General features: G+C 37.3%; 1 protein-coding gene across 12 annotated transcripts in view; it reads right to left on the bottom strand.

The window, feature by feature from the left end:
- Positions 1 to 26991, bottom strand: part of EPHA6 (EPH receptor A6) — a 521188-nt gene that overhangs the window by 34498 nt on the left and 459699 nt on the right. The gene's annotated exons all lie outside the window — the stretch shown is intronic.

The raw sequence follows: 26991 nt of genomic DNA on the forward strand, positions 1-26991 counted from the left end.
TCATGAAGTGAAGCACACAAAATAAAATGCTTCTAACTTTACATAAAAAAATAATAGGACTCTACTAACCTATCACTGTTCAAGACTGAGATGCTGTGGTTATAACAGACAGTTCTATGAAATTATCATCTCCATGCTCAACACAGACTGAAGAGGAAAAAAAAAAAGGAAACGAAGATGTAGAAATGATCAGGAAATTAAAAACAAACAAACAAACAAAAAAAAAACACACAACTGTTGAAACCTACTGTATTCCTGCATATTTTTTTACTGATTGTAGTCTACATCCCCCATCCAAAAGGGACACACTAACAGAAGCTAACAGATCTGCAGAAAAAAGACATGAGGGATATTCAAATGCATGGAATAAAAGAAAATATCTAAGCAACCCTAAATATAACAGAGAGGAAAATAGGTGAAGAGTATGTGTGTTTGTTTAGAGTATAGAACCAGGGTATATCACATGTAAGTGGCAAATAGCAGATTAAGAAGAACAACAAAATGAGTTTTTTTGTTTGTTTCACAATGACATTTATTGCCAGAGGATGTCATGGACTCTAAAAATACAAACATCCCCCAAAAGTAACTAGATGAACTTACAGAAGAAATATTCATGACAGATGCACACCTCTGATTCCTCTAACTGGGAATCATAGAATCATTTAGGTTGGAAAGGACCTCCAAGGTCATCAGGTCCAACTGTTAACCTAGTACAGCCAAGCCTATCACTAACCCATAGCCCTAAGTACCACATCCATGTGTCTTTTGAATACCTCTGGGAACAGTTGCTAAGTTTTAGCAACAGAAAAAGGATCGAGTCCTAAAGAGATAAACTGGCAGAGTGTTATCTGTAAAAATACTGCCCTGTTACAGTGTAAGGCGGCTACTGGGTGTGTGTGGAGGTCTTATGTTTATTCCATGGACGTTATCTTGTGAAGATTACAGCCTCATATCTTTCTTCAGCAATAAATACATTCACTTCAGGGGAAGGAAAAAAAAAAAAAGGGATAAAATTATGCCCAGACTTTTGGGAAGCATGCGAGTTTCATGTCTCTAAGCGAATCCACATACTTTGCAAAACTATTGTTTATATATTGCTGGGTAGAGGGGAGAACAGATGCTGACGAAGGAAAAGGGCCATGGGTTTTGAAGCATAACAGGGACCAGGGAACGGCCAAATACTGGGCACGATCTCCCACCTTCCCATCTGGGGACACAGAGCTCTGACAAAGATGAGAAACTGCTTGCCAAAGCCAGGGTGTGCAGTGAGGCTCAGCAGACCAGAGGACCATAACAGCCACTTCTGTGCTGCACCAAAGCACTCCCAATGCTGCCCTGCTGGTTCTCCAAAGAGCATGAGCTACAGCTGCATGCCTGATCATAAACCCCCATGCTTCGAACCACCAGCAATTTTAGGAAGCATGTATGAGAGAAAGGTAGAGATTGGAAAGACATCAAAGGCTTGATTAAGTTGCCTAAACTTGGTGTCAAGTGCCCCTTTTGGAACTGTCACTTGCTATTTTAGGAAAATGCAGGTCTCCCACAGTGTCACATCTGCAGTCCTCTGCAGCTATCTCAGGTACTCCTTGATGTCTCAGAGGACACAAGACCTCTACATTTAAGCACTTGATTCCTTCCCGTTTTCACCCCTATTTAATGAAAAGCAATATTTGAACAAAGGAGAGAACGGATGGTATTTCTCCTGAAGGAAAGGCAGAAGAGCTCAGTTCACAGCTGTTCTTCCGAGAGCAGAAGGCAGTAGCTGGGTTGCAGGTCAGGCTGCACACTAGCTGGTCTGCTGGGCACGACACACCACTTCTTTCCCAGCTAGAGAAACCAGGCAAATGCTAGGGCTACTGGGGAGATGGTATAGGGACATGGAATGGGATTATGAGTAGTTTGATGCTATATGAGGCCACAGGGACAAGGGAGGGATCTAAATCTTACCAGGGAAGTGAACCTGTTGGAGCACACCAAGAAACTGAAGATATTGTGAAAGTGCCATTTGAAGACTTTGAGATGAGAAGTTATACTATTGAGGTTACAGAAGATAGACTGAGAACTAGGATAACCGTAGGGCTTCGTTAATTTGCTGCTCATGAAATAATTTTTCCCTATCCTATGACCAATGAATACTGTGATGGCAGAAGCTACGACACAGTGTTATCATACTGTAACTACACACATACAGATGAAACATATCACCAAAAAATTTACAGTAGTTTTCAGTCTGAGGGGCTGCTTCAAAACAAAGTTTCTCTGATATTTCTATTTGGTTTAGTGACATACTGGTATCATCCATAGATCACTGCAGCATGTCAGCATGCAAATTGTTGAATAATGGGATAACCATCTGTTTGATGATGAATAGTTTGGCACAGAAATGCGGTTGAGCCTTCCTGCAGATACCCACGTTGAACTAAATCTCTGTCAAATGAGCAAAGGGCACTGAACATCAAGTTAGTTTCTATTTCACCACCATCACTAGCTTACAAGGACAAAGCATTGACTGACACTTGCATGGAAGCTCCAGTCATACTAATGGTGACGCTAATATATTATACAATGGCTAATACTAGCGTAACGTTGGTTTACAGACACTGAAAATTTACTTCTGACCTCTATAATAGCAATATTTCTTAGTACTGCACTTCCTAGACTTATGTTTTTTACTTCTTTTCTATATCTTGATGCATTTTAATTTAGACTGTACATGAGTTGTGTGACTACGATACCTTTTGTCCTATATTCAACTTTCGTCAGTTGAATTTACTCCTTGTATTCCCCAGATGGCATAAAGTTTTGAGTAATACACTATTAGATTATCTTTTTCTGATGATACATCATACTAAATCATCGTCTGACTGATGATAATATAATGGGAATAACATATTAACATAATTTATCATTCCTGTACCTTGCTCAGGGGATATTTTACTTTATCATATAATATATTAGATGTCACTTCCATGATATATTACAGTAAGACATCATCAGAAAGAAACATTTTGATGAAGTAGTACTTAACAGTAGAGACTATTATCTAGGGATAAACAGCCCTCAGGGGTACTTTGTTTAACAGACTATTGGAATACAAAGGTAAGAAGATACATGGCATAATGAGAGATGCGATTATTCTCTGACATCAGAGTTGCCACTGGTGCTAAACCAGCTGTGGTTTATCTTGGAATAGTAATTTATATAGATTGCTATACACCCTCCAAGCAATGGTGATTTTTGCTTTACTTTAATGAATTCACCTAAAAGCTTCACCGAAGTAGCTGAAACTTGTTTTGACCTTTAAGAATATCTCTACTGATCAAAACAAAACAAAAACGTGTTTTTCACTGAAAAATCTACCTAGTTTAGAATAATGCAAAATGAGGTAGGTCGTCCCTGCCCCCAATTTAAAAATGTTCATCTAGCAGACGTAGAATAGCAAATGACAAAATGTTTCTAACCACAAGTTTACTGATAAATGACCATAAACATAATTTTTGGCATTTGGGTTCTATGCAAATTAAGGGTATGCCTCTGGCTAAGTTACATCAAAGTTGGCTGAACTCCTGCCTTAAGGCACAAATACATGGCAGTGATGCATTTACACAGCCAGCCCGCATAATAAACAGGTGCAGCTTCTTCAGCAAGTCCCTTCCTGTGCTATAAAAAAGCATATGCTCTGATTTTTTCCTTTCTTCAATCATCTCGGTTACATTTATGTACTAAAAAAAATGAATATATACACAAAAAGGAAATGGATTACCGAAGCTCTTCAGGAGAGCAGCAAAACAATGCGTGTTCCAACAGGCAGCCACCAGCACAGCTCTGCCTGTGGCATCTGAAGTACATGCAGGTAAACTCTTTCAGTAATAGCACTGGGGAAGAGCATAAATCACAGGCACAGCAGAACTTGATGACATTTTAAGAAAAAAACATTCTCCTCCTTTGTCTAAAAATGAAAACTCTTTGGTTTATAGATTTGCTGCCCTTGATTTCTGGATTATGACCTTGTACTCTTAAGGAAATTAAAGCAAAACAGTTTTGATATCAATGAAAGGTGAAATTATGGAATACTAATGCATGGTTTTGTGTTCTTATTTTCAAGATCTTGTATGAAAGTGCAAGTCTGCTTCCAAAACCAGAAATTCATACAACTTCAAGAGCTGCAACACTCATCAGAGTACCACCTATTTTCACACTTAGAAGAAAGAGGGGAATATGTTATAACATATGTGGCTCTCCACTACTTGTTTCTGTGTAGACTGGAAAATTTCTATAGTGGTCTCGTGATTGTCATCAGTTGTTCCAACAACCCACAGGGTCCCTTTAGTTCTGGTGGAAAAGCCGAAGAAAGAACTTTAATCTTGGAAAGAATGGGTATCATTGTTACACCTGGTAAAAACAGCTGTATCAAGCTAATGCTGATGAAAAACTTTACAGGTAAGTTCAGTGTCCAGAGATTCAACATTACCAAAAACAACACTGAAAAGAAGCCATCATCCCTTATCAGCAATTTCCAGAATGATACTTGATTTATTCCAGGCAAGAGAGAGCTCACTAATTACAACTTCAAGAGCATGCTCTGGGAAATTGCTCTAGATGAGCCATCTATCCTCTTTAACAAATTTCCATACCTTCTGGCACACTCTGTGAAACTTTTTCCAGGGCCAGAGCATTAATAGCTCTAAGGCACGCATTCTTATGGCTAATGAAAGGTAGATTAGGCTGCAGTTTTGGCATAACACCTGTAAAATAAAATTAAAAAAAAAGCAATGCAACCCCTTACCTCCACCACCTATAACATAAAAATCAACGTGAAAGAAAAAACAGGCCGTGATCCAGTTTTCTTCCCCAGATAAGATGTAGCATTCAGAAAGGGAGCTCTTCATTGCTCTTTCTGTCTTGAATCCCACAGGGTGCGCACAAGATATGCTCCCACCAATGTGGCCACTCTCTTGCTTATTTCTTAAATTTACCCCGTCTGCTTGAGTGATCACTGGGCCCTCATGTTTCATTGCCTGGCTTAAATGCTTTTCAGCTTTTCAAATCCATTCCTCTGTTTTGCAATCGCGTGCTACAAATGATCTTTGAATAGGGAACTATTGCTATTTCTGAAATACAAGTGGGTGCTAGAGATCTTTGGCTTTTAAACGCATCCGCTACTGCTTCTGCTGACTTATCTTGGCTGAAAAAAGTACGTCTCCAGTCTTAATCTGTCTGGGGTCATAGGATACAATCCCACATCTTTATCTCATGTTTCATGGTTTCGGGCATTATTCTTAGTGGCAATATCTCTCTCCTTCCTCTTTTTGTCAGGCACGATAGTAGAAAAGCTTTACCTGCATTTTTAAAATTTTTAGTTGGTTCTGTATACAAACTTAAATTTTGCTGTCAATACCACCGTTTCTGCTTTCTTACAGAAATTCAGCATCCCAGCATGTTATGCTTGTGCATGCCATCTCTCTTCCAAGGTGCTTATGGCACATCTGTCTATTTGTCATCCTCACTGTGCTTACAGATCGCATTCAATTGCTGCCACCATATTTGATGTACCATGTGAACAGGTGTTAATGCAAAAAAGCTTCAAGCTTTTCAACACTTATGCACCTGTTTACATTGGATATGCAACTGGGGGCTAGCTTTCTCGCCACACACATGTGAATAGGTTGTCCTGTGCTTTTCCAAACTCTTTTTTTCTGCAGCTTGTGTTTTCCAACACAGGTTCCCTATGGGATGCTGAAGTGATCGTGATCTCATTAGTCTAAATAAAGCTGTTTATGGCACGGTCTTGGTCTTTCTAGCCCTCGCTTCCAATTTCATCCACAGGATTGAACTTGGATAAACAAACAAAAAGAAAAACAAGAATATGGGGAAAATGAGTCTTCAGTTTTTCACAGCTACATACATGTAGAACTAATGGAAACAATGTACTGATCAGGTTTTTTATGTGTAATGCTTTTTGCAATATACACAAACACTGTGTTAATGGACAAAAGCCATGATATTTTATTGCACATTTGGTCTTTTTGAAGTGCTTCAAAATCTATCAGTTGTTTAGGGTTTTTGGCAATGGGATATGCTGTGGTCAATTGCTGCTGCAGAAAAATGTCTACTATAAATAAGCATGAGGATATTTAAATTACTTTGTTTATTCTGGTATTTGAGGGTTAAAAAGCTCAGGGCTGAAACTGCCTTCTTTAGATTCAGGGTAATCACAGCAAATGTACCATACAAAACCCTTAATCAGAAAAAACAAGCTTGTTTTTGTACTGTTCCCTCAATTGTCTTCACATTTATATAAAAGCCTATAAAGTTTGAGGTACAGTGACCAGTAATGATTTTTCCAAGCACTGTAACCAAATTAGGAAAAGTTGTTTTTCACACTTTGCATTTCATAAGTATTCCCCAAAACAAGAGGCGTTTTTTGCTGAAATTCGTTAAACATTAAAATGGTGCCATAACACTGCTTCACCATTTTGCTCTTCCGAGTGCTTTACGGCTCATAACTAATTACTCTCACGGCAGCCCTTTGCAGAAGCTACTCTCTCCATTTAACAGCAGGAGAAACAGAGATGAAGGTTGAGAACTGTCGAATATGCTGAATACCTGAAATTCTTACTGGCAGTACCTGGGTTTCTGGATGCTCACTATTACTGGAAACAGGCTGTAAATGACATTTTTCTCCTTTGTCTAAAAATGACAACTCTTTGGCAAAAACTTCTGAGACAAAGTTCCAGCTTATGCGATTGTCGGTTTCCTGGGCTGTGCCTTCATCTCACAATGGAAAGACCTTTACAATGGATTTTGCACTTGTAAAAATAGAAGAACAAATTAACAGTCAACTGCTATGAATACTTATATAGACACCTTTCTCCTTTGTAGTCTGTTCACTTAAGTAAAAATCAACATACAGATTTGTAAGAAAGAAATAATTATAGACAAAGAAGAGCCAGTTTTGTTTTGTTATAGAAAAAATGAAAATTATTCTCACAGTATGCACCTCACCAGGAAATGATGAAATATGAGATGTAAGGAAATGTATTATCTCTAACAATTCCACCTCGAAGCAATCTTTATAATACTTACCAGTCTTATCATTACATTCTACCTACAATTGAGGAAATGGTGCTAAAGTTATTAAGCGGCAGTAACATATATAAATCTCTAGACTTAAAAAAATGAATCAATTTCACTATGAGATTAAATCAAACCTTTTCCTCATTGCAACATTCTGGTGCACCTCCCAAAGTAAAATGGTGTTGATCTCCTATCTCTGATCATTGTAAATACTACAAAAAGAGCAGAAATGTGTTTAGCCTCCAAGAATATTCTATTCAATTTCTTTTTTTCAGTTCAGCTCAAAAGATCTTAGAGAAAATTAATAATAACTTCTCTTTTGTCATTCAATCTGCATGCTAACTTGCATAATGAAAATTCAGTTTCATAGTTTTTGCTGTAAGTTTATTATTTTATTTATTTAGTACCCCTTATCATTAATTTGATTAAACATACCTCACCACTACTAGGCTGCAGGAACAAAATGTTGGCTTTCATGTATTGCTCTGGGACTTGTCACCAAGCCAAACTCACAGATGTTCCAATGAACACACAGCGTTTGGTCCATTTCTAGTATAAACATCATGGTTTACTTTAGCTACAGTGCCATGATCTTGTCTAAGTAATCAGTAAGTTCAGCTAAGACACCTCACCTATTCTGTCTATAGCTCTATGTTTTCGGTAAGATGATGCAAAGCAGGAAGAAGTGGAAAAAAACCACAAGATTAGGTAAAGGGGAAAAAAATCCCAAGAGATGATCGTGATGGCCTTTTGTGTGAATAACCCTCCCTGAACCGTCATGAACTCATATCAACTTCTGTTATGCTACTGAAAGATATGGGCCTATGAAAACTTGACAGAAAATCATGATTTGCTACTTTAAAGCAGACTGACAACAAAAATATGTGCACACAGGAGAAAAAAAAAATCCTGAGCAATAAACAGCTAGTTCCATGGACACACTAGCAACATAGTGCAAATAAAAATGCTCAATGGCTATGAAGCATGCAGGAATGCAAAACATCTTTGAGCTGCTCTTCCCTTGGAGTATAAGACTGGTGTTGTCAGTAATACCAGGAAGAGTAATGTATATCTTAACTATGGAAAAAATAACATTTTCCACAGCAAATCCACCAAAATATATGTCTCTGTAATAACAGAATAAGATTTCAGGTGGAGATTAGTAGGTTCTTTATAAATGCTTGTCCTTGCCCTTTCTCCATTTCTCTGACTTAAAGAAACCTGGATTTTCAGAATGCACTAATATTAAATCTGAACATGAAAAAATCATGACCAAATTGCAAGATCATTGCTTTTTTTTTTTTTTTTTTTTTTAATTTAAAAAAAGTACTTTCTAGAGGGGATCTTTTAAGGGATGCTTTTTTTTTTTTTTCCATCAGTTTTCTTCTCCTACAAGAACTAGAAAAAATGCATCAGAATTTCAGTCCTATGAATATTCCAAGAGTTGATTCTTCCCAAAGATAACAAGGTAATTCAGAGTAAAATCACAGTTGCTGACAAGTGAGAGGCTAGCAGTTTGTGGAATCAAGCTTGTGTATTTGCTGTAAATAAGGTTGTGCACACAAATTGATGGGTGCAGGGTTGCTGTTCCTCTTAATGTGATGGATCTTCTGAGCAGAACTTTTAAGGCTTGAGTTACAGACCTACTGAAGACTATGTCACATCAATCTTTCTTATGAGTTTGCTTTATACATTTTTTTTAACTACACAGATTCCCAAAGGGCGTAATCAGTTGATGTACAGGTGGCTAAGACAAGTACCTTTTACTAGTAGTTATAAACAAGTTTGTGCAAAAAATGCAGTGTACCACAGAAAAATGTGGGTGCAAAGACTCAAGGTAACATTGAAGAACATCTTTATTATATTGCACTTGTGTTATGGAGGCTGCTGTTGTTGCCCCTGTAATTAATTCTGAACTTTAATTTCAAATCCTTACATTTCTATGTTTAAAACTTGAGAGCACTAAAACATTATTCATGTGAAAATTTAACATGTAAAAAGGTGTCAGCAAGATTTATTTATTTATTGCTTTTATCTGAACATGTCATAATACACAATTTCAACTCCAGTGCGGTATATGCAGGACTAGAAACAGGTGCTTCGTCACAGAGAAGATAATAGCCTGAAACTCTGAGATCACTGGAATAAACCATGCAACAGCTTGATTTCACAATGCCTGGAAAAAAGTCAAAGCTGCACTGACACTTACAGGGACCTTTAAAAAATAAGCTGTAAACAGGAGTCCTAGTACTTGACCAGACGTTTTGTAAGGAAAACAGACTTGCAGGGAAGCCAGTGAAAAGAACCTTGTCTAAATGTGCTGTCAAAACACATGTAGAGCTTGCTACCAATGCCCTGGAGGAATGGGAGAAATATCACGTACAAAGGGACAAAAATTATCCTAAGCAACAATCTCTGCAGTCTTACAAGGGCAACTGACAGTAATCAAAGTATCTCCTTGGGACACAGCATGCACTTGGAAGGAAGCTGTCTATGGGACAAATATTCTGATTTGTATGTCTTATTAATGGATGAAAGTACCTTTCACTAAAACATAACACCCACAGTGCTAAAACACAATTTCTAATGTGACTGGATATGTAGGACATAGGAAAAAAAAAATAGGTCAGGTAAGGGCAAACAGATAGAATAGCAGGCTCTAGAAGTCCACCAGGCTCTCTTGTCTTCTGTGACACTTCCATTTTGATGAAACTTCCGACACAGACAAGAATAAATGTTTTCAAGGAAGTCACCAAGTAATTTCCTATACAATTTTTTAATCTCAATTAAATGTAATAAAGGGTACATCAAAACGCATAGGTTCCTATAACTGAATTCCTATAACTGAACTTGTAATATCCATTTAATAAAGGCTTGTCTCTGCCTTCGGGTATAACCTGAGAAAAAACATGGTTGAACGAAGATATGGAGCTTCATTGTTGCGCTCTGAGTACTTTTCTTAACCCTTGGCGAAGGAGTACTGGATGCTAGAACACATCCCTGAAGGTGTTCAAGGCCAGGCTAGATGGGGCTTTGGGTAACCTGGTCTGGTGGGAGGTCTGGCAGGGGGTTGGAACTGGGTGGGCTTTAAGGTCTCTTCCAACCCAAACCATTCTGTGGTTCTATCAGCAATAATAGATCTTTTTAGAAGATGATAGAGGAAAAAGGCAGCAAACCCAAATGACTTATTTTAGTTTTTAATTATTTCTGTTTACAATTGTTTCCTGTGGAAAAGCAGGGTGAAAGCCCTGGGAGAGGGGCTATGTTACGTATAGTTTTACTTCTGACAGAGGCTGCTTTGCTTGTAGTGCTACTGACTCTGCCCAAGGATAGATGTGCTGGGAGAAGGTAGCGCACGGCAGACAAGAGGCAGTCTGAAGCTCATGCTGAGATGGAAAGACACGTACTTAGGAGCATGTAACCAAAGCTGAGACAGAAGGAAGAACTTCCTAGAAGTAAGATTCATGGAGCCATTGAGCAACAAAGTCTAACCTGCAAGCGAGAGCTACATCTTTGCCTAAAGCTCTGGCTAAGGCATGGTACCAGCACAAGCTTTCTTCCCAGTTACCAATAAGGACTTAAAAAGTAGAGCCCTGAGAAGAGGTAAGTTTATGACTTCAGGTACAGAATCTAGTGACATTAAAACATTTAACCATGGAAATAGGATATTCTCTACATCTGAATTTAAACTGTAGATTGTTCTGTCACATAACTATGCAGTATTACTATCCTGTGGATGACAGTAATACCAAGATTATATACAAAAGCCATTATCCTTTCCTAATTGAGAAGCAGATGTTACTTATGGTTTTGTTTCTGATGGAGGCTACGTGTTCTGTGCATGATTAGAAAGAAGCAAACATTTAAAACTCAGCAACTCACTAAAACTATGGATCCCAGTCTTTTTTCTTCAAGAAGAGTGAAGCAGACCTGCTAAATAATTTATGTGCATGACAGTTTCATGAACCTTTGCAGCTCCCATTTAGAAAAGACTTTCTTTTCAAAGACTGTGCACACAGCATGCATTACTTTCTTTGAATAATTTACAGTGCATTGTAGTGTAAGGTTTTTTCCCTTTCATTCTATGAACTAAGCAAATTTCAGAAGCAATACTATACAATGAAATACACTCCTTTTGTTAGTCACAGCTGTTAGGTGTATCTGTCTATTTTCTCTCTCCTCCCATACCTCCCCTCATTGCAAGGTCGCTGTGCTATGAACAAAGGCAATATGATCAAGAGACTAAAGGGATCCCAGGAAGATTTTCATTTCCTGGACTAGGTTTATCGGGAAGATGGTACTGCTGAATAAATGGATTATTTGTTGTTAGTGTGCCTTCCTGTTTCAGCTGGCAATGCTGAGCACCAGTATGTCTACGATCTGAAGTAATGTGATGTAGAGACTAGCTCTTGAGAAGCATTACCTACGTGGCATGCCTTGCCAGTGGAACAGTACTACAGAAGCATGAGCAGAAATGCTGCCAGCTTACACTGTAGGGCACGCTACAAGTCAAGGTCAAAAGCTTTTCAGATTATCTCAGGGAATAAGATCCCAGTTTAACAAGAAAATTCAGCACCTATCTGACCCTAAACCCAAGGGAAACTGCACTATTTCTCCTTCCATTCTTCTCCAAAAGTTTGCTGAAACATTAATTTTTACATTACATAGCACACTGATAAATTCTGTAAAACAAAACTTAAGGCTGCACATTCAAGCACTCGAAAATTAAAAGAATGACATAGGTAGTTAGGTGATACTAATAAGAAATGGTCTAACAGGCTTCCTTGACAAACCTAGATGCTTTGAAGGATTGCCTGTTGACTTCCTTTGCATTTTATAACTGCAAATGTTTATAAAAAAAAAAAAGTAACTTAGTAAAATGTAGACCAGCGTATGCATTTAACTAGAATAAGACTGAAGTAAGTTTTACTCAAGATATAAAGTTCAGCCCCAGCACAAGATCCGTTTACTTTTTAAAACACACTGGAACTATCTGAATTCCTGAAATGAACCACTAAAGTTATAAGAAAAAAAAGCCATAGAGAAAGTTATATAAAAATAGGACCAAGGGAACAAAGATCAAATTAAACTTCATACCAAGAACGTTTACTTAAAGATATTTTTGCATTTATTATTTAGCAGCTTAAATGAATTATTTCAGGTTGTTAGAGAAAAGGCTGATGAGAATCTCTTCAGGTTTTATGAAGTTAATTATATCTTTAAAATTTGTTGAAAAATTAAATGATCAAATCAGAGAAATACGCCTTAAGTAAGTGCATTAAGCATAAAATGCAAATGTAGTAACAGTGATCGGGCAATGTTTATTCACTGACACACAACTAAACCAGGACCAGGCTGCTTGCTGGCTGCCACACTTCCGTAGGAAAAAAATGAACATGAATGGAGGACATCTGCCTAAGGGTTTAATTGACAGCACTGCTTCTGCAAATTTGGGAGTATATCTACAATGAAAAGCCTTTCTGCATTAAAAAAAAAAATAAAAAAATAACCATGACATTGCTAAAGAGGGTGAAATAAGAAGTTAGGTGGGGTGGCTGAGTTGCAGGATTTGGGCATAAAAAACATTGTTCAGTGCATGTGTGATTACAAATAAATTCAAAGCAAAGGCAGACGTAAATATTTCTTAATTGTCACAATATTGTTACTAGCTTCCTCATTTCAGAAGAATGGATGTAGTATGTTTTCCTCAGGCTACATCTGACTGCTTACCAAATATACCTCTGTATTGGCAGTGAGTGCTACAGTGGGAAAAACAGCCTAGATGCTCAAGCTAATTGCTCACATTGAATAACAGCTTATCCATGACTACAACTATTTATTTCTGCAGAAGCATCGAAGATTTGAGAGCTAAGAGCTATTCAGCCTGGGTAAGAAAGGTTTAAAGAGATGAGCAACACGTTTATTGAGATTTTCCCTAGAGATTTTTTTTTTTTTTTAAAGTAAGGAGTAGGGTGACTGCATTTTTATTCAATAGGGTTTGCATTAAAGCCTTAGATGTAGATCTTCAAGAGGGAATTTAAATGAAAAGCAGAGTGCCTGATGGAAAAAAGAGATAGCTCCAGTCAGAGGGTCTGATATAAAAGAAGATACAATGAAAACAGAGGGAGAAATGATAGGTAATGCATTGAGAGTGAAGATAGAGGGAGTTAGAAATTACAGGAAAAATATAAGCACAGTTAGTGGTGCGGTGTTATGGAAGAGAATTACAAGTCTGATCTCAAAGTGCACTTCAGCTCAGCTCATTTAGAAGTATAATGCAAAGATCAAGGCAGTAAGTGTGGCCATATTCACAGAACCATTCAAAGGTTTGGGTTGGAAGTGACCATTAAAGATCACCTAGTCCAACCCTGATATTAAGAAGAAAACCATGTGGTTTCTTTTTTTCTTCCATGTGGTTTCATGTCTTCATATGCCCTTATTTATTTCCAAATATTGCACATTTCTTGAACATGTTTGACCTCACCTCCTAAAGCCTTCTTTCAAAAGAGAAGCTATTTAAAGTGAACTTAGAATTTTCTAAGTGAAGAAACTCAAAGTGATATTTCTGAGTTTATTAGAGACAATTTATCTCATCTCTTACTTCATAAGAGATCATTCATTTCTGTATTTGACCCACGAACTAAAAGTCTCATAAGGAATAGTCAGTGATATGAATCCATGAAACATTCTGTAGGAGAAAGAAAGCTAGAAGATTTAAGAGAAAAGTTTCTTCTTCCCCCTCCCCTTGCCCCCCAAAGAGAAAAAAAAACAAAACAAAACAAAACACAACAGCTATAGTTCTAGAGTAGAAGGAAGGGGAGCAAGGAATCTAAAGCGTTAAAAAATCCTTTTTATGCAGCAATACACATAATTAATGCACATAGATTTTGGAATTACTTTAGCAAATATTCAGACCCCTCTCTCTCCCCCCCCCCCCCCCAAACTGCCACAATGAAGATATGCTTAATATGAGGAGACAGAAGATTCTGCCACCTTTTAAATCAAAGATGATACAGCCACAGCGGGGCAGTCAAGGACAACTTATGTGATGTGTTTCTAGAACACTTCCAAAGTGCAATGAACAGATCAAATATTTTAGATACTAAAGGCAAAATCTCACAGTGCTTCATCAGGCAAAACTCCTGTTGAAGCCAATGGGAGTTTTGCCTGAATAAGTACTGAGCAAAGACTATGCTGTTTGACCTAGATTTATCAGAGTCATACAAATCTAGGTCTAATGCCTTTTTTTTCTTCTTTTCTTTAATAACAGACAACTACTGTTCCGCAACATTTTTGCTCAAAGGACAACACAGCAACAATAAACTATGAAACAACCCCCACCTATCTAATTAAAGGAAGAATTCACAGGTAGGCAAGGAGCTGATATCTTGAAAACCTGTCAAAGAGCAAGACTAAAAGAATAAGTTTGCCATTTAAAATTTTTGGAAGTGCAGGAAAAAGAATAAAGTTCCCAAGGGCTTTTGTGTAACTGAAAATAATTTGGCTTTCCTATGTGAAAGCAAACCAATGTTGCAAATAGGCAACAATAAGTTCTTTCTTTCTCTAGTTATTCTTCTGATTTAGGGCAGACTGCAATTTCTACATGGTCAGCAGAAATTCCTCTATTTGATTTCACTGAGGATTAATTTAGTTGAATAACTAGGTCTTTCTTGTTCCTAAGTTAACATTTCTATTACAGAAATAAAAAAGTAGATAAAGTTTAACATGCATATATCTTGCCTCAGAAACTTCCTTCTATCATTGCAGAATCCCATTTACATCAAGTTCAACATCATTAACAGGAAGCTATACAGGACTGCGCAAAATATTAGAAATGGTACCAACACCAACGACAGCAGAGTCACAGATTTTACTCGAAGGAAGAAGGGCAGATGGTGGAACACAAGTACTGCACATCACAACACAGGAATCAAAATCATAACAAGATGAAACTCCACTGTTCCATATTTAGCTGGATCTATGCCTTGCAAAATACTTTTATTTTAAGAGCAGTGGTTAAACAATGTGAAAAGACATTGCCTTTTTGTCTGAGAGCTCTTTCATCATTAATGTATCTGAAACCTTCTGAACTGTGCAATATTACCCAGAGAAGCGAACAGCTGTAGTATTCAGCCAGATAATAGCTTGATTCCATCTTTGTGAAATTAAACTTAAGATTTTTAAAGGGCAGGTCCTTGAAAGTGAAAAGCCTACAACCCCTATCAAGTGTCAGTATAAGACCTTGTAATTTTACAAAGTAAATGCTAAACCCATAGTCCAAGTTCAGCCAGCTCCAGGTTTCATTAACAGATTTATACATTTTGCTCCCTTTTGCAAGCATCTGTTAATTTTTCACATGAGAAATGAGGTTTTCACAGTAAAAAGAGTATCTGATTGATCCTCTTTGGTGAATATTGCCACGGTGAAGGTAACTCACACTCCAGAAGATCACATCTCAGAAAGCTACTACACGTGATTTTCCTCAGATTGTTCTGTATCTGAAAATATTCTCCTCATCCACCTTCATCCACTTGTATAGATTGGACTTCAGCATTGCCATACATTTCCCAGAAAAGCCTTTGCTACCTCCTCTCTTTGTGGATGACTATCATAAATTAACATTTGCTTAAAAAATAAAAACATAAATAATATTAACTCTCCTTTGCATTCAGAAATATCAGGCTTTCTTTCCTCCTTTGTATTCCTGCAAGACTATTGCATCCTCCCCCCCTTAATTTCTTGACTGGCTCCCTTTGGTGACACTAAAAAACAAAAGTAATCCAGATCTTGCTTCCTTCAACCTAACAACAGCTAAATAGCAGAGGTGGATGTGAGCCCTTTGGCTCACTGGAGATGAATGATATTCTTTCTCCATAAATTGCTTACCTTTTCTAACCTCTACAGCTCACAGTAAACAAGTTAGGCTTCTTAACCTGTCTTTAAAAGGTACCAATAATTTTGAATGAGAAAAAGCCATATGACTAAGCTAAATTCTTTTTCAAAGCTTTTGGGAGGTTGTCCTGCTTGTTCCATGTATCAGAATGCTACTACCTCAACGTAATTAGAGTCAGCTCACACATTACTGAAGGCAACAGCTCTGACCTTAAAGAACTGAGTTTAAACTCATTTAACAGGATATCAGGAACCGTGCATGCTGCTTTCAGACACTTTCCAGTATAACACATTTAACACAGTACAGGTATTTTATGATGCACTGCATCTTGGTCAATGTTCTGATTATTCAAATACTAAGTAAAGTGGTTGACGAGGATCAACAGCCTAAGATATTGGTGTTCAGATTTATATTTGCTCCCCTAATTGGCAACAAAGCAAGAACTTCAGTTTTACGTTAGCATGTCTACGGTTTTAATCGTGTTGATGATATAGTTCTATGCAAATGAAGGTACTGCTGAAAATGTATAAACCTGCAGAACATACTTACAATAGCTTCTTCAATTACAGTTTGAAAGTGGCAATTCTGATTAATTAAAATTAAACAATTATAAAAACATGCAATCAAGCTTCGTATGCATGCTAGAACAGCTGTGTCTGAAGTTAGATTTATAGTCTGATAACTGTTACTTATTAAAAAAAATCTGTCAGCAGTACAGGGAATGAAGAGTAGAATACTATGACTGCTCATAGCACAGGTAGGTAGCGCCTGCAGTATATTATATATTATTATACTACTTTATGGAACTTGTTTGCCAAAAGACCAGCTAGAAACAAGGACAGTAGTGCAAACAAACAGCTTTCCACGGTTCACAGGTCCAACTAAGAGGTCAATAGCTTAAGAGCCTTGGTCTGTTCTTTTGGAGAGGACTACCTGTAGCTTTTTAAGATTCATAGCCTCCATTTAACTGTTACTTTAGGTATTATTTTCAAATGCATGGGCTTTCCTTCCCACCTTCCATCCTTGCACAGATAATTAAGATTTGCTAGGAGATGTAGCATTGCCTATTGGCATAGGTTTAACCCAGTGAGACTTGCACCTTATACAGAAGACAATCTTAACATTTATGATTGTGAGGTAACACTAGAAAAAGTGAACCTTTTTTGACTAGTTATATTACCACAAATAAGAAATGCTTTTTTTTTTTTTTTTTCCAAAATAGCTTCCTAAACATTCTACTAGTTAATTATATAATACTAATTATACCAGCCAGTGCTTTAACACAGCTGATGAATAATCCCCCATTCTGGGGTAGAGCAGAAGTAAAATAGATTTTTTTTTTGTTGTTTTTTTTTTTTTGTTTTAGCAATGGAAGAGATTATTTAAGTGCTTAAGTGCTTCAGGGAAACTGACCCTGCCTCTGCCTTCCCCAAGGTGCCTATCAGGTCATTAGGTCACCGGAGGCAATGAGGAAAAATAAATAAATTTGTTGTTACATTTAAACATTTCAAAGTAAAAGGTGTCTGGAGAGAAAAAATAATCAGATGTTTAAAGACAAGTATTTAGATAGAACAGGCAAAATAAAATGAAAATATCATAAAATATGCAGCCTATTGAAGATCACTGTACAGCTCAGTGGCTGAGCTGTGCTGTGAGCAACGATGCAGAAGGAAGATTTATAGTGTAATGGATCTGTTGTAAGAGTTCTTCCTTTTGCCCAGGTAGTGTATGGTAGAGCTGCTTCATGGCTTTGGCTAGCCACATACTCTAAGAAACATGTAGGATCCAAACCTATTAAGCAAGTCAGGATCTTCTGGTAATAAAATCTGCACTTCCCAAAGAAGAGATGATTTGTCTATTACACAGTTAATCTACAATCTAGAAAGCAGTTTTTTTTTTTTTTTTTTTTTTGAAAAACATATACAGGACATGGAGGAGGTCATATCAAGTGTCCTCTAGAATTCTGTACTGAACTTCAGATAATGGAACAAAAACTATGGTCTCCAAAAAAAAAACAAAACCAAAACAAAAACCACAACCTGGCCTAGCCTTTGATGATACATGTTTCTTTCAATGCTTTAATGCTATATGAGGTAAAAACTAAAGCCAGCTAGTATTTCTCTAACAGTGTGTGACAATTACAAAACAAAATCAGGAACCTAACACTGCAGAAAAGCGTAACAATGAAACAAAAAAAGGCTTTTCTTGCTTTTGAGGATAAACTAGAGATAAAAATTTATTTGAAAAGATCAAATAAGCACTCCAAAGTCAGGTAACAAAACCTAAAGTCATTCAATTAAACCCATTTCCAAATCAGCATCCTAAAACGCAAAATGTAGCTGAAGAACTTAATTTAATCTCACCTACATTACCTTGGAAATTTTTTTAACCTGATATTTGCCACTTGCTTTCACTATTGCTTGCTTTTGATTATAGCCAAGCCATAGCAAAGTTTTAGATGCATTTCTATAGGCTACTTTTTGATAAGCTCAAATCCATGACCTTTTGTTATATTAGCTCGTATTTAAGCCAATCATTAAGACCCACTCTGGTGTCCTTTTCTTCTTTTTCTTTTTTCTTTTTTTTTTCCTCTCTTTTTTTAAACAGAAGTTTTTGCACTAAACATTTTATCAACAGAAGTTACCTTGACTAATTTCTTTCATTACTTGCACTGCTAAAATATTAAGTGATACTCCCTGCCTGCTTACCTTCTCTTAGCCTTTTTGATCTCTACAATGTTTCCCCATAACAGCGGTTTTAGTTGTATTCGATATTCTGTACTAAGATTCAGCAGAGCCACATAAGCTGTGGGTAGTTTCTGCAAATTTACATGCTTGTCTTGAATTGGCTGTTTTTACTGCTGTACATAATTCCTTAAAGTTATTCCTAGAGTCTTTGTCAAATTGTATTCTGCTACATAACTGTTTCTTTTTGGACTGCGATTCCCACAGCCACATTTTGGTTCTCACTTTCAGTAACAAACATATTTGGTAGAATTAAATTACTTAAAAGCAGTGATTTACTAAAAAATCTTGAGGCCAAGAAGATTTATTTTGCATTTATGTACCACATAGGATGGAATTTCACTGTGTGAATCCTCCACAGCCCCTTCTGTACAAGTTAGGGCATACCTTTCAGAAAAAATGCAGTCCTGATTCAAGGATGTCTCCAAGATACCCTCCAGTTCCATGAACGGGTTGTTTTAATGATTACAGTTACTCTCACTATTTGAAACAAGAACTGCCATAGTAAGTCAAACACAAGGTGCTATAGTCCCCCAGCCTATGACAGCGGCCAGTATCAGATGTTTCAGAGAAAGGAGTGAAAGCTTGAAAATAATGCACACTGTGCTACTTTGTGCTTTCATACTTGTTTTCTTCCTGTCATCTTTGCCATAGAAAGCCATTTGGGCCATCAACTCCATAGTTTAACTATGCATCATGTGATAAAACAATTTCCCATCTTTAAAATCCTTTGGAATTTCCCATCATTTACTTAACTTGACTGTACCTCTATATTTGTACTTTTTGAAAAGCAAGAGTGTACACTTCTGACCTAGACCATTCACTGTTCAACATAGCATCTTTTCAGTGATCATCTGAGACAAAGTTTTAGGCTAGATTTAAGGCTCACTGATGCGGATTCCCTTGATAACTCTGTACTAGTGAAGTAAATTTTCTTGTTAATTCTCTGGAATGGTGGCTGTTTCCAGTGGGATTCTGTATTGGGCTTACATGGCAAGGTTTTGGTAGTGGGAGAACTGCAGGGGTGGCCTCTGCGAGCAGAGCCCAGCAGCTGCCCCGTGCTAGATGACAGCCAGCTCCACTTGGCTCCAAAAGTGTCCCACTGCTGGCCAGGGCTGAGCCAGTCAGTGACGCTGGTTGTGAAAGCACAGTTAAAGGGATATGCACTCAGTACTAAAAGCTGTGAAAGGAGAAGGAGCTCTTGTTATGGAATTATCTGTCTTCCTGAACTAGTCCTAGACGTATTGGGGTTCTGCTTCTCAAGATGTGGCCAAATATCACTTACTGATGGGAAGTAGAGAATAATCATTTTCTCTTTGCTTCTACATGGCCTTTGTTTGTTTTTCCATCTTCTTTAATTAAAATTAAAGAAGATTACCTTCACCGTGAGCCTTTTTTTTTTTTTTTCTCCTTCCAAATTTTCTCTCCCTCCTCCTTTGAAGAGGGGATGTGAGAGTGTGTTGTGGTAGAGTTTAGCTGCCCATCAGCGTGAAACCACCAAAGATTCAGTCAGAACCCAACAGAGCTTTTCTGACCGTTGGGAGAAACAGTCTCTCAATCTCTCATAATCCTAATTTCCTATGCCTTTCCTTGCTACAGCAGTTACGATGTGTTCAATAGAAAGCATTCAGTGATCGAACAGAAGATATTCCAAGCACAGTGGGTTTTCAGCTCCAGGTATATCAACCCTGAGAGTCTACGGAGTACTTTTAAGAGATCTGTGAAAGGTATTAATGTGTTACACAAAAACTTGGAAACGGCAGATTTCTAACCAAGTCTGCATTTTCATTAGATATATTTCAGGAACCCATGCGTGAGAAAGGTTAATGGTCACTGCACCAGAATATGCTTTACTGATACCAGAGAATATTATTCCAAAAAATAATCAATGCCATCACTATTAGTACTTAATATAAACATTTATCTCCTAGATGTAACTCTAATGGCACAGACACTTTAGGTCTATCAGAAGTTCATTTTCAATCCTACTGTACAAGCCACTCGTAAATTCATGCTTCCATTTTTTAAACGGACACTTACAGATGACCCAATCTGAGAAACAGCAAGGCACATACATGTAGACATTAATACTCCAATTTGTTAACATGAAATCGGTAGGAGTCAGAGAAATAAGAAATTTAAATCCAAGCTAATAGGCAGAGCTTGCAAGTTTCTAAGAGGCAGATATTTCTAGATTGATTATACTGCAATTTCTTTTTTTTTTTTTCCTTTCATTGGAAGTCAAATTATGTTATGAATGATGGGACGATGCTATTGGAAAAAAATCACATTAGGAATGAAACACAAAATAACCCCCTTTTTACTATCAAGGAGTTAGGACATTGTGTTGAGTTCATGCACAGAAGGATTTTGAGCACAAAAAAAATGAAATGCAAAGCTTCCAACTGTGTTTCTCCGCTAAATGCGTATCTGGAGTTCCTAGATCAGGGTAGGGTGTTGGAAGAAAAAGAGCAGGGATGCTTTCATATACAATATCAGGAACTGTTATATAAAGTTTTACAGTTAAATTTAACCACAAAATTTCTTTTGACTCTCTTCACATTTGAATGTATTTTTTGTGTGCTTGTTCCTCCCTGCAATCAACATTTGAGAATCAAGTGACAACTGCTACAGTGCAAAATAGAATACTCACAATAATAGCAAATTAGACAAAACTCTTGGAAAGAGAATGTATTTTTATATTTAATTCATTCTTTTCCTTAGACCATCCTTCTAAGCATCTGCTTTTGTGATCTGTGTTATATTCTGCTGGCTTCCAGAATGGATAAATAAACCAGAAAACCTCTTAAATGAACTTGGGATCACAGCTGGAAAAAAGCTGATTGGAGAACCTAGTAGAGTGGATGCATTAAAATACTTACCTTTTGAGAAAGGCTCACGACCTCATCTTCAGGGGCTTCTGTAAATCACAAGTCAACAAAACAACAAGCACTTCCACCTGCACTGAAAGGGAAAGTCTGGGACTTGGCAGCTTTGAAATGCAGAACTACTCATCAAGAGTACTCACATCTAACACTGTGACAGGTCAAAGGGCACTAAGTCTTTTCTTCTCCTTAGCTCTTTGTCTATTTGTCCTTGAGCATAACCTGAGCATGTTTTATCTTTGATCCAGCCCAACAGAACAGATGATGGCATCTTGAAGTATGCACATGCAGGCCTCCATTCCCACCTATCTTCTGAGTGGGGAATGGCTCCACCTTAGGCTGGCAACTCATGGGAAGGTGATTTATCTGACCACCACCTGACAACTCCCATCCCATCCCACACTTGAAAACTGGTTACCCATCTCCCATTCCCTGGAGTGGGCTTAGCACATTATTAGCACAGCTCTTATTAACTTGCTTCTTGACCTCTCACTTATGCTCTGAGTGTGTTTACTTTATGTGTTAGCACCAGAGTAAAGCTAGAGTCCTTCTTACTGCTTAAAAAAGTTAAAGGCAACCCACTGCACTCGGCCGGCTGGCACCCAGCTATGAACCAGGATGGGTGATGTCTGGAGATGCACAGCAGCTACCAGCAGATGGATTCCTGCATGGGAGACCGATAACCCTGATAAGGCAGTTGGTATGTATCCCCTTGCCTCATCAAAAAGACAACTCATTCAGGATCCCATTGAATTCTGTACTGCTAATTTGATTAATATAATCTCACAGAGCATCCCTGGAAAGGTACAACCTTTAAAAGGTTCTGCAAGCTTCAGCATTTGTCTCACAAAGTAGAAGTCAGGCCATTTTTCTCCATGGCTGCAAGAGCTAGGTGTTTACCTCTTAACTGAAATGCAAATAGTGCAGAGTAATGAAAACAACTTTTCTTTTCCTTTCTTCTCATTTCCTGCTAATTTGCCATCTTACAAAATGTTATTTGTGTGCACTCAGCAAGTACCCTGCATCTAATGCTTAGTAATAGAACCGATGTGGTAGAAAACACGGAGGAAAGAAAGGGATTTTCGGATTGAATGGAAGAGGATGGTGTGCCTGAGGTGGGTACCACAAAAAGAAGGGCCTGTCCTACTAAAATTAGAGAAGACTGATTTTCTGCTTGGAGGTGTCCGGATGTAGGATGGCCCTACAAGATGGTAGGAAGACTCAGAAGACTCATGAGAGTAGAACCAATTCTTTTAGATGTTATGGAGAACAGATGTGTTGAAGGAGGCAAGGCTACTGCAGAGAGCTTATGGAACTATGGAAAGCTGGAGAAATGTAGGCTTCATAAACAGACCCAGGTGAGGCTATTTCAGCTAGGCATTAACCTTAGACAGCAACAGAATATTCGGGCAAGGTACCCATACAGGGCTCCAGCCCAGCAAGATAGTTGCAAAGCTCAGGGGAATAAGTATTCTTCTTCTCACAGTACATTACCCTGTTACAAATGGCGTTAGCCTACTCATTTTTAAGCCAGCATTTAGTAAGATTAAAAGCAGAAAAACTCCAGATAAGGGAAGAGCCCAGTTTGACACCACACCACATGCCTGGTTTCAGAGACTGAAAACCAAACATGGTCATGATGCATCCTGCTGATCAGTATGTTTCTCTCATTTGGTAATGACAAAGTGCTGCGTTCACATTGCACACAGAAATAACAAACTGACAACAGTTGTGTTCAACCTTATGTCACCAATTAGTTTAAGAAAGGAGGTTAATGCAGGCCTTTCTGGTACACAGCCCCTTTTCCTTATTCTTTCCTGAACTGTTGCCAATAATCAATTTACTCTATTGTCTTCAATTAAATTAATTCTTAAAGTAAATGTCTAGGCAACATGCTTGTCATGGACTTGACTCAGAACATTGATGCTATTCAGAAACAATCGCTTGACATCCCAAACTAACTAGAAAATTGTGGCATTTTACTTTTCAAGAATCTAAACCATCTCTCACCTCATACTTGCTGGGCAAGAATCAGATCCGTGAAGCTCACAAAGTGATTCACTAAAATATATGCAATAATTTAATTCCCTAATGAGTATTATGGAAACAATGTTTTACATATTAAGGTTAAATTCATAAATACCGCTGATAAAAAACAGAACATATTTCTCTATGTATTGCACAATTCAGTTTGTAGCAGGTTTTTATCTAACTAAAAAAACCCACAGATTTAACGAAGAATATCAAAGTGTCACCATTAACGCAGATACCAGTTTAGCCCTTTTTGCATGTGACACAGATCTTGGTCTGTTCATACACACATACACATTTTGCTATATGCAAGGTTTCCTGGAGACTCATGGCTCTTCTCTAAATACAGGTGAACCCTGAATATATTTTAAAAGTAAATGAATCCACATCATGTAACGTAGACTACCTAAAAGCAGGGATGCAAGAGCCTAGATGTCCTCTGTATTGACAGGAATGCTTGTTTATATACTAGAAATGTCTTTTCATGAGCTACTGTTGCCTTGGAAACCAATACTAAAAATGAAAATTTTGTCTCCACAGGGAAAAAAAAACACAACATATTATTCAGTTATCTCAGAAGTGTCCTTATCTTTTCCTGATCAATCTGAAACAAAGACTGGCAGTTGGGTATTACTAACTCTTAATTCCCTCTTCCTATTCAAGAATAATACCTTGCTTTATTTTTTTTTTCCCCATCTGTGATAGGAAACAGAGGCCTGTTCCTTATTTCCTGCCAAACCCTCTTATCAAAAAAGATACTTACATTTTTTGTCTCAATAGTTTGGAAAAAAAAAAAAAAGAAAAAGAGGAAAGCCTTTGCAGAAGTCAGAAAGCTGTTCCCTGAAATTTAAGTCTTTTCATGTAGTGATTAAAGTATTCAACAGTTCTTCTAGTAGCATCACACTTTGAAATTCTTAGGAAACATACTGTCCTTAAATTGTGTTACTTTGGGGCATTTGTCAGTTTTTCCTATGACTCTTAGTTGAACATTGTTTCCTAACTAGTGTTTCAGCATGAGCACAGAATGCTGCAATTTTCTAAGTAGTTTCCTTTCCAGCCTTTTCCTAACAGAGTTATTGCTTTTTCTAGACTGATTTGTGATTTTTACCCTGAATGTGGGAAGATGTGCCAATAGAAACAATGTAAGATCTATTCTAAACCAGCTACTAAAGAGGAAGAAAACATACATCAGATAACAACAGGAAGACAAAGCAAAATATGTTGATAGTCTTTAACTCAAGGCTGTGCCTGCTGAGGTGTGGTAAATCCATAAGATATGATGGTCATTTAGCTTATTTTTGTTAGAATGCAAGCTGTTCAGTCACAGAGTATGACACCCTTATGAAATTTGAGTTGTCTTTTACTTCAGTTTATCTTGTTTTCATCTAGGAATAGGTTCACCTACTTTTGACCACTGTATCAAAGATGGGATGACACACTTTTTAAAATTCTGATTGATTTGAGTACTGCTGTAGATCTTATTTCCAAAGAAAATATCCAATCATAATGTTCTATTTTTGGCACCAGACTAAGACAAGAAGAAAAAACACTAGTCTCTTCTGAGTAGTGACAGACAGTCATATAATGAGAGATGTGAGCCTAAAAATATTACTACTCAATAGTAGTAATCAACTCTATGGATTTCTTGTAACTACAGGTACTTGGCTGCTATCAAAAAAAATCTCTGTGGAGAGGATACATGCATTCTAACACCACAAAATCTCCATTAAGAACACTGAGAATTTAACCTTCATATGGCAAAAGCACAGTATGGAACTAACCAAACTATATGCATGAGATACAAACCTCTAGTAATACATGTGGCTTGCTGTTGGGAAGATGCTTATGAGTTCACTCCATAAAGTTGATGAATATTCTTGGAATAGTCCAGTGACAAAGTTCTAGCCAGAACTGCTTCCCTGTATGCTACATTTTCCTCTAGGAAGAAGTCTTGGTTTACTACCTATGAATACCATGGAGGAAAAGAAAAAAATGCACCACCCTAAGGTGCTGGCAGTAGGTTGTGCTGGTGAATAGTTTCCTGCCTCACATCACAGAATATTCATTAACTCTGTTCAATACAGTAACAGGCTCACGATTCTTTCAAAAAACATGCAGCTACGTTGAGGATTTTGAAGTTTTACAGGGCTTCACATCCCAACAAATTTGTCTCTATTTCAGAGAAAAAGGTTTCCAGTCACCATGTAAGCACATCAGAAATATAAAAAAATCAATTATTTCCTGATCAGTAACGTTCTGTAAGGGAACTGATTTTACCTTTTAACTTACCATGAGGGGTAGGGGGTGGAAATGGGGATCAGGAGAAGGGTGTATGATGTAACAGGTGGTCAGCAAAAGTGGTGAGAGAGCATGATGTCCATTGTGGGGTTCTACTCATTTACTATGAAAGGCTGCTTTATGGGTGAAATGCCTGTTCTGTGTTTCAACAAAGTCCTTCAATGCAGATATATTTCTATGAAATATTTCTTTTTTTGTTTTACAAAAACATAAAAAATGTTATAAAAACATTTAAATTAGATATGTTCACCATTTCAGCCATAAATCACTTTTTAAAGTGAGCGTACTTTTGGAGAAATTATTTAATGCTATTTTACTATCCCTACTGGCATTCTGTCACTGTGCCCTATCAAAGGAACGTATACATTCTGTGCATTTCGGACAACTTGAATGAGAAACCTCCCTGGCTCTGAAGTAACTTTAGTTTCAATGAAAGATTAGCATAACCTTAAAGCTGTTTGTATTTCACTATGATTCTTAATGCTGTGGTAATAGTCATAACAGGAATGTAACTGAGTATTTTGCTATGATGAAAAAAAATGCTGCATCTGAACTTGGAGTTCTATTGGCATCAACATGCTTCTTTTTCTACTTGCTCCATACTGCAGATGCAGTTTACTTTTTCTTTTAAGTTAAATTTGAACAGGCTAATCAGGTTTAACAGTTTTCACTTCAGTGAAAATAAAATAGAAGCCCCCATTCTCTACTATAAAAACAATTTACTTGCATTGCATGATGAATTTTTAAGTATTAATGAGATGAGACTTAAACCCTGAGAGAAAGGTCCTAAATATTTTTAGGAAGGTAAACGTAAATAAAATAAAATTAAGCTGTAATTTATGAATGCAAAACTTGATACCATGCTTCTGTCAGTGGAATCTGTGAGGTGTCCTCCTCCCCAAACCCCCTTTTTAAAAGCATATCTTTGTAAGTGAACTTAGGGAAGCAGAAGAGGAAAGGAGGTAGAAAAAAAATAAAGATAAAAAGCAAGAACAGAAAAGTCTCTGTGTTACATCTGCTTAAACAAACAAACAAACAAAAAACTTCCTTTCAATGAATTGGC

This window comes from Anas acuta, chromosome 1 (genome assembly GCF_963932015.1).
Source record: "Anas acuta chromosome 1, bAnaAcu1.1, whole genome shotgun sequence".
NCBI lineage: Eukaryota > Metazoa > Chordata > Aves > Anseriformes > Anatidae > Anas > Anas acuta.